The 9,307-nt window shown below is 49.8% G+C and overlaps 1 protein-coding gene across 2 annotated transcripts in view; it reads left to right on the top strand.

The window, feature by feature from the left end:
• Positions 1-2,892: 2,892 nt before the first annotated feature.
• The window catches only part of MTM1 (myotubularin 1), a 98,835-nt gene continuing 92,420 nt past the window's right edge, over positions 2,893-9,307 (top strand). For both annotated transcript variants that reach the window (XM_081221465.1, XM_081221464.1), the window contains exon 1: positions 2,893-2,942. The gene's annotated coding sequence lies outside the window, so the exon portion shown is untranslated. The remainder of the gene's footprint in view (positions 2,943-9,307) is intronic.

Genomic DNA, 9,307 nt, shown 5'->3' with positions numbered 1-9,307 from the left:
CCAAAGTCACACACCCAACAAATGGAAGAGCTAGAAGGAGCCCAGGGGCCTTCGTGCCAACGCCCAGGGGCCTGCCCCCGCCCTCTCCCACCTCTCTTCCCATCAGCCACCTGGCAGCTTGGGCACACTGCTGCCTTGACACTCTACAGCACACTCACCTCTATCCCTGCTGTGCTAGGACACAGCAACCCTGGGAAGTGGCCTTTGACTCCTTTTTTCAGAGGAAGCAGCTAATGATCAGAGAGGTGAAGTGACATTCCCAAGGCTAACAGCTTGTCTATAGAATTGCTGGGACTGGCATCCAGGTTTCCTGATTCCAAGCACTTTCTGCCAGAGCCCAGTTCCCTGTAGTTACATCAAAAAGTTTTCATTTCTGACCACTTCCGTCTTCAGCTTTCTCCTTCATAAGGACGCCCTTCCCTTTCCTCCAACTTCCTCCACTTCAGGCCCAATGGAGGGAACCTGATAGAATAAGGTGATCGCAGCCCCCAGCCTGCATCAAGCTGAGGTGGGGTGGGGACTGCGGGGGTCAAAGTATCATCACCAGGGCCCTTGGGGTGAGTGTGCTGAGGGAGAGAAGTAGGAAACAGGCCATTTCCTCTCTCAGGCCTGCTTCTCCCCCAGGAGGCTGAGGGTGGGAGAAGGGGCATACCTAGCCAGGCCAATGGTGTAGGCCCGTCCTGGTTCTGCCTGCTTTACTTCCCCCAACTTGGGGGAACAGGATGGAGCCCATAACCTAGGAGGCACCTCTAGTCTGTGCCTTAGCAAAAGCAGGCGGCCATTGGTGGGTATGGGTGCAGGATGCCCTACCCAGAAAGCTTATCGGAGAAGCAGCCTCTGTCAAGTCTACTGCTGCTCCCTCTCTGTTGTGCAGAAGCCCCTGACTGGGAGGCCTGCCATCTCTCCACAGGCCCCTGCATTTGAGGTGTGTGTGCACGTGTGAAACACGAGGAAGCCTGAAGAACCCCCAACACACACAGAGACACTCACACGTATACTTTGAACTGTGAGCTGCAGCCCCAGCCTGAGGGAGAGCAGGACTTGGTCAAGACTACTGCCAGCTCGCCAAGGGCAAGGTGGGAACTCCTCTGCAGGCTTCAGCCTTTACAGTTTTCCAAGTGCTTTCACTTCTCTTCCCTGCGTGATCCTGTGATCCCGCACCTACGCCGTGAGGCAGGCAGGCAGGGGTCTCACCCTCCATTTCACAGGCCAGAAGACTGGTCTTCTCTCCCAGCCCTTTCTGCTTGGGCTGCCTCCTTCTGGAGCTGGGCTGGGCCGGGGCTGGGCCGGGGCTGGACCCAGGTTGGAGGTGGTGGAGAAATCTTCTTCAGTAACCACCTCCTTAGGACGAGGAGTATCCTTGCTCTGTGCCCTGCCCCTCGCCCCCCACTCCCATTGAGCAAAGGGCTTCAGCCTCATCCTTGAACGCAGTGCCTACGGTAGGCAAGGCCGCCCACCCAGCGGCCGTCCTCCCTCCATCCAACCACAGGTCCCTCTCTCCCTCTGCTCCAAGACTCACAGGTTCGGGAATCTGGTTACTGACGCAATGCATGCAGTCAAGAAGCTTTTCTGAGCAATCTTTGAAATCGGGTACAAAAGTGAATGTGCTTCAAAGAAGTTCCCAGTCTGGGGAGGGGAGTTGACAGGGCAGAAGGGTAAGCACTTCTCATCAGTGCTATGAGAAGGGCTCTGGGGGAGGGGGGAGCTTCTAATTCTGCCTGGCCCCGAGCAAGTGCTATTCTGCTGCCTTTCTAGAAATCTGGTCAATCCAGGAGAAAGGAAGAACAAGCGTAAGGGGCTGGAGGGAGGAAAGAACAGTGGTGCATCCAGAGAATAGAAAGAAGTTCCCTGTGATTAGACCAGAACTTGGAGGGAAGAGAGAGGGAAGAGGCACATTGGGAGAAGTGGCTGAAGAGTAGGTGGGGTTCGCGTCTGAAGGGCCTTGTTACTCAGATGAGAAATCTTGACTCTTCAATAGCGTTAATATGTGTGTGTATATATTTAATGATATATGGTTATTTACACACACAGACACACATATAGTGGTATTGTGTTTTTAGACGCTGAAGTACTAAGAATAGAAGAGGCAAAGAACGGCATGTTAAAGTAATCCTATTTACCGTCATTTACCTGACCTGCTTATGTATAATTATAATGTAGCACAAGGACTATTACAGACATTCTATGAGAATTTTTTTTCTAATTACACACTGAATTATCTTTCTGAAATTGTCTTTTTTTCTTTTCCTTTCTTTTTCCTGGGTTAATGGTCGCCTGTCCCAAACCTCAAAAAAGTAGAAGGAACTTTGTCCTGAAATGTTTCCTTTCACTAAGTCTCAAGAGAGTTCTTGTAAAGGTGCTGACGTAGCATGAAGGACACCAGAGTCAGTGAAATTTTTTTCCCTTACAGTATCTCAACTTCATGCAGCCAACCCTATGAGCCCCCAGATAGTTCAATTTAGCGACAGCCGCTAAAGTTTTATCTAGAGAAGTTTTCCCTCTGGGTTTCCCCCTCATTGGAGAAAAACAGTGAGACGCAAAGAATAATTCTCGGACTACACTTCCCAGCGGCCTCCACTCGGCGCCTAGTCCAACTTCCCTTAACAGGGGTGGCCCCTAGCATCTTGGTCCCGCCCATTCCTGGCACCGTATTTAGAACTACAACTCCTAGCTGTCTCCACGCGCCGGGCCCCTGAAACAGGGTTTCCCAGCAGCCTCCAGGGCGAAGAGCCCCGCCCCTCGGGGCTGCTTCCCAGGCTTGGCCGGCGCCCTCTACCCGCCCCGCCCCCGGCACGTGACGCACCCCCACCAACCGGCGCGCGGAGGAGGGTGGCGGGCGGTGGCCGAGGGCGGGGAGGCCGCAGGGGGCGGGGCCTGGAGGGGGCGGAGCGGGGCCCGGGAGCCGAGCAGCCTGGCAACGGCGGTGGCGCCCGGACCCCGAGGTGGGTGCGCGGTTGCAGCTGGCCTGGCTCCGAGCCGGGCGCTGCGGGGACCCGTGGTGGTGGTGGGGCCGGGAGGAGGAAGTTGGGACTCCTGGGGCCGGCAAGTCCCACGGGGCCTCGCAGCCCCCGCGGGGGTGGGCGGGGGGAGGGGGGTTAGCGCGAGTGCCTTCGCTGTCCCGGCCGGCTAAGGCTGAGGCCGGGGAGCAGCAGGCAGGTGCCTCCGGCTTCCCTCGTTCTCCCCGCCCAAGGTCCCGGGCCGGCGGCGGGCGAAGGTAGGAACAGGAATCGGGCCGGGAGGCTGGGGGAGTGGGGGCGTCGCGGCCGCTGCCCGGACTTTCCTTCCCCGTCCCGGGGCGGCGAGCGGGCCGAGCGGCCGCCCTGCCTCCCCGGCGACGCGCCGCGGCTGGTCTTCACCCTGGCCCTCCGGGCGGGGCGGGTGCCTGCCGCATCCCCCGTGGGTCCTGCGGAGGGGCCGTAGCCTGGCACTGTCCGCGAAGACTCGATCGGCGCTCCCGGACAGTGTTTCTGTGCCATGCATGGGAGGTTTATCTGCTTTTGCAACAGTTGAGGGAAGATCTGAGGAGGGAACGGTTAGTTCCCTGATACGCAGTCGGAAGTATGCACAGGCACGAGCAAGCGCCCTTTGCCGGGTTGCCTCCCTTAACTGTCTTGCTGCGCTCAGGAAGTGAAAACTAATTTTAGTTTTTGCCTAAGCAAATGTGAAATCAATCTGCTGAAAAACCTATATCACGGGCTTTATAGACGCATGCAAAGTGTGAAGCGAAGTGGATTGAGACTGGTTTTTAAACAGACATAGTAGACCTTCACAAGAATGGAATCATGCCGTATTAGAATTGACTGGGACCTTTAAGTTTATATAGTTAACTTGTTTCCCCGATAGGGAAGCTAAGGCCCAGAGAGGTTAACTAATGTGACAACTTAATGGCAACTTAAAGGCAAAGCTAATATCACAAGTCAGGTTTCTGGGGGCATCTCAGCATCTGCGTAGCTGGGTAGTTTTTATCACAGCTCAGTTTTGTTCCTTGTAAAGTATCCACCGTAGAGTCTAGAGACCGAGCCAGCGATTTTGTTGTAGTCCAAACCATGTTTGAATTACTTTCAAAACCAGTTTACCAGCCAAATAAGACTCTTGGGCTTGTTCATTTATAGACAGCTTTCTCTTTCATCCAACATATATATTGGGCATGATCACTTGTTCACCAGATTTGACTCTGAATGACTTTTGGCTGTTTCACAAAACCCAGTATACCCTTGAGAGATTCCACAGCATGGAGTAGGTTCAAACCAGAGGTCCTGCCACTGTGTAGCAGCTTCCCAAGGTACTTGAAAGTGGAGAGCATCCGTAGGGGCTTTTAGAGTCTAGTATGGTTATTCAACGATTGGTCTCCTTACCTTAAAATTCTAACTTGTATTTATTAAGTTGTCAGTGGTTTCATTCATTAAACGCAGAATGCCCATGCTGTGCCCGCAGTGTCCTGAGTGCCGGGAAGACAGCAGACGGCACCACTGACGAGGTCCCTGCCTTACAGAGCTTCTGTGTGGGGAAGCGGACAATAAAAAAATAAACAATGATAGATTTTCCGGCGGAGATGAGCACTATGAGGAAGAATAGAGCTCTGAAGCTCTGACATGACCATCCAGCAGGCCAGCATGATTGAGAGGGGGTTGGGTATCACTTAGCATCGCTAGTGTTAGATGGTCAGCGGCGGCTCCATTAAAGCAAATCGCCAAATCCAAAAGTAAATCTGTCTGAATCCAGGAGATCCTACGGGGTCGTCATTTCTCCAGCCATTGCCTGTTGGATGATAAGTTTGGCACAGCCTCATTTTTACTTGCGTTTTCCCCTCCCATGCAAACAGTAAGTGGTTTCAAACACCCAGGGAGGCGCCCTTCAAACCCCTCGCAGTCTCAGTAGCTGCCTCACTCCAGCTACGGAAGGCCCTGCTGACTGAGGTCAGGGTTAGGTGTTGATCCCATGCCAGTGTCTGCTGGCTGTGAACTACCTGACACAAGGATTTCTCTTCCCGCACATTGGTTTGTACTTGGAACCTATCATGTGAAGGGATCCTCATTCCTTGTGTTGTGTGCTTTGTAAAGAAACTAGTTCAATTTGAAATTAGCTCTAGAGTCAAGAGGCACCCAACTTCCCCAGAAGAGTGCCAATGAAATGGCATTAGTGATAACTTACCATAGAATTTCATCTGCTTAGTACCTTTTCAGTTCTATCCTATTCTGTATGTTCAGTGGCTTCAAAGCAAATGTTTTCATTTTTATAGGTTCCGAAAAATCATTAAAGTTACCCCAAAAATACGCCAATGTTCTTTGTTCCAAAATGAAAGGGGGATTAACAGAATGTAGTTACTTTAAAAACCACTGAAAGAACATGGGGTTCTTGCTCTTACTGGGGGCTCCAAAATAAGGAGAAAAGTGGAGCCTCTTCAAGGCTTAGGCGACATTTTGAACTGGTGGCCAAGGATTTCAAAAGGCCAGAGTTTCTCTTATTTTCAAAGTTTTTTCAATTTTATCAAAGAATAAGAGGTTGTTTTCATTACTCGCTAGTAATTTCCCTTCCCTGTTTCTGACCTCTTTGAAGTTCTGCTTTCTTTATTTTCTAGTTTCTCTGTTCATTATTCCTTTTTGGCAGATCGGGGGACAGGGGCTGTCGTTCACCTTTAAGGTGTTTACTCAGGATTTGAATCCTGCCTAACTTTGGGGGAGTTCCTTACCTCTGTGCCTCAGCTTCCTTATCTGTAAAATGAAGATATTAACAACAGTACCTTCCTCCCAGGGTTGTTGGCCTGCCTGTGTGATAAGATATGTTAGGTGCTTACAATAGCATCTTACACATAGTAGGCACTCAAGAAATGTTAACTGTTACTGACTTGAGCTACATGGAACTCCTTTCTTTTAAAGAAAAAAAAAATGATTCTAACCATGTCCCAATAAACTTTTGGAAATCCAGTAAGCATGATTTTCTAGACATTTCCCTGCATTTCATTGTTGACCCGAACTTTGAGTTTCAGGTGACATTGGCAGCAGCTCACACAGTTCCTGCACGGCTAAGTTCTCTTCACTGTTTGGACTCAGAAATTACTCGAGCCCATATTTTGTTTGTTACTACAGACAGGGATAGAGCAAGAGAGGCTTTCTTCCACTTCCTCTCCCTCGAGAGCCAGAGAGGACCAGGAGACCCAGTTGGGGTTAGTCGAGTGAGATCCAGTTGCCATCCTGTAGTCAGAGGATGGTTTCTCATGTTAAATGTTTACAACGGATTTATCCACAGGACCACCAGGAGAGTTGCATCCTTTTCTTTTTAAGAATGTAGTAGGCATCTCTTTAGAAAATTGGCATTGTGCACTAGTGCTTTCTATCTCTACCCAGAGGAACAAAGAGTGGTAAAGGAGCCTTGTGTCTGTGGGAGGTGGTAGAAAGCCCCTTCTTAACTCCGTGACACTGGACGAGTCATTTTGCCTCGCTGCTGGTGGTTCCTCCATCTGTAAGATAGAGCTAAGACAGCCTGCACCACCAAGCTCCCAGAGCTCTTCAGAGAATCCAGTGTGCATCAGTGTCCTTTGCAGACTGTACAGCGTTATTATTATTGCATCTGTGGGCGTTATTATTATTGCATCTGTGCCTTGTATAAGCCGTCGCTATTTGGAGAACTGGTGAGAGAGGGCAACATCCTTCCTGTTCTTGGCCCATCTGCCCCCGAGCTGTAGGTGTGGCCTCTCTGACCCCCACCCCCAGCTTCTGTCAGCATTGAAATATGCAAGTGTTTTGTTGCCTCTCTCAGACCTGAAGCCATTGGTACACCTTGTGAGCTTCCATCTTGTTTATTCCTCAAATGATAGTACTGTGTAGCCAACAATCCCAGGGCGATAACAAGGCGATCTCTGCACCAGGGAATATTGCCTGCCTTTCCTGTCTCAGAATGGAAGCCTTTCGTTTTTTAAATCAACACTTTACCTTAGCTCCACAATGCAGCCTGAGGCCCTGCCGGGTTCCTCCACTCCTGGGGGCGGGATGGGAAGAAATCCAGGGATGTGATTGCTCTCCGGGTCCACAGCACCTTCCCTGTTCGAACAGGATGGGTGCCGAGTGCTCTTTTCTTGTTACTTGACTTTGTTCCTCAGGATCTTGAAATGACTCCATAAGTAGCTTTGAAATTTCATGTACCTTTAGTATTGCTCTTCCTTGACTCTCTTGTGATATGTAACACCTGTGTATTTCAGCAGTAATTTGTTTCACCTTCCAAGCTTGTAATAAAGAGGGCTGAGGTTGAAGACGTTTTTTCTGGGCAGGTGAAACCTAACATGGCCCTGTACACGCAGTGGACATTTAGTAAATGTTCTTTGACTTGAACTGGACAAGGGGGCATAGCTTAGAATTGTTGGGATGTGTTCATTTCAACAAATTATGTTACCTATCTAGAGATCAGAGTACCGGATGAGTACAAGATGTAAGGGAGCTCATGCTTAGTCTTTCTTTCCATGGTCAATTAGCAAATGAATAAGAAAACACTGAGTCCAGTGGGGCGAGAGGTGCCACCCGTTGCTTTCCTACCTTTTTCTTCCCAGCTTCTGGATTTTTAGACTATTGTCACCAGTAGTTTGAGTTTAGGTTTGTTTTTTGCTTTGCTTGTTGGTATGTTTGGGGGTGGGAAGGGGTAATGGAAGTTGAAGGTAATAATTGAAAGTAAAAATAGAAGTAACTTGTTTGTAACTCGTTCAGCTCTTATTCCCTTGCCTACAGACCTCGGCGACACGGTGATGCCCTTTCTTTACCTTGTGATAATTGTTATATATTGCTATCTTGTCCTTGGGCATTTTGTGAGAAGGAGGCGCTGTGTGTTTCCCAGAGCCTCTTCCAACGGAACGGGCTGCTCCGCCAGGGTGTCCTGCTTTCACCTTCACAGGAGCTCTTGAGGCGGAGGTGGGTCATAAAGGGGATTCTTAGCATCAGGTGGTGTTGCTTGAAATGCCCTTGTATGACCCTCAAGTTCCTTTATGGCCCTGGGACGACTTAGGCGGGGACTGAGCTGTCAGGGTTCATTCCAGCAGGTCTGGAATCCGCCCGAGCTGTTTTACTGGAAGAGGAAATGTACCTGCACAGCAGTGACCAACTGCGACCTGTCAGTACTATCCGTGCGTCACAGTGAGAAGGAAGATCGCACTCGGTGTCAATGAGACCCCAGGAGGGTGCTGCCGTTGACACTGGTTGTGTGGCAGGCAGGATAGAAGAACCCCCAAACAAGATTCCATTTTGAGCGTCCTGGTCCTGAGATGTTCTTGCACACATCGGTGCTCCTGGATCTGTCAGAGAGAGTGGGAGTCCCTGCCGCCCTCCCAGGTGGAGGACAGCCGGAGCTGGCCCTCACCTCTCTGTAGCCCTTGCTGCGAGACATAATAACTGATTTTTTAAAGTTGAGGCTGAATGCAACCCTGCTGCCATTTCCTTTCTTCACTGTTATCAACTCTGAAATGATATGATCCTTTCTCCAGAGCTTCCCATCATATCTGTGCCACAAAACAGTTTTTCCTTGTTGCTAAAACTGTTCTGATGCCTCTGCTCCTGGGAGCTTAGGAGAAATGCAGAATCTTAGGGCCCCGTAGACCTACACAACCAGAATCTGCAGGCTAACAAGACCCCCAGGTGATCTGTATGTAAATTAAAGTTTGAGGAAGTTGGTCTAAGTAGCAGTTCACATCCCGGCTTCCGGATCCTTTGGGATCACGCTGTTCATTAGAAAACTAATTCAAGCCACATGTGTAATCCCGTTTTCCTAGTAGCCGCATTAAAAAGACAGATGAAATCAATTTTTATAATATATATTATTCAACCCAGTATGTCCAAAATATTATCATTTCAACATGTAATCAGTATGATAATTAGTGAGATGTTCCCCTCCCCTTATTTGCAGTAAGTTGTCGAAATCCAGCAGGTATTTTACATCTACAGCACGCCTGTTTGGACTAGGCATATTTCAGGCTCCACGTACTAGTAGCTCCAAGTGTTGGACAGTATAGCTTTGAGAGATACATTTTGGCCTTGATTTGATGATGATGTCATCAGATTTGCTGTCCATGCTCAAAGAGCAGTTAGAGCCTCTACTGCCTGGGTAATAACTTGCATCAACGTTCGGTGTAATCGGTGCGGAGCCCTTTGCCCGGTGCTACCGCGTACATCTCATTTGAATCCTCACAACTTTGTTTCAGAGAGTTCTTCTCTGGGTTTCAGCTTGGTAACCTGTATTGAGAAATCGCCATCGGTAGACGTGTGGAATGCAAGCTTCTTTCTCGGGGGCATCTTCAAAGGACTCAAGGGACGCCTCTCCTCTGGCTCAG

The sequence above is a fragment of the Mesoplodon bidens genome, assembly GCF_964165515.1.
Source record: "Mesoplodon bidens genome assembly, chromosome: X".
Taxonomy (NCBI): Eukaryota; Metazoa; Chordata; class Mammalia; order Artiodactyla; family Ziphiidae; genus Mesoplodon; species Mesoplodon bidens.
The sequence above is the reverse complement of the archived record's forward strand: the minus strand, read 5'-3'. Positions and strand labels throughout refer to the sequence as shown.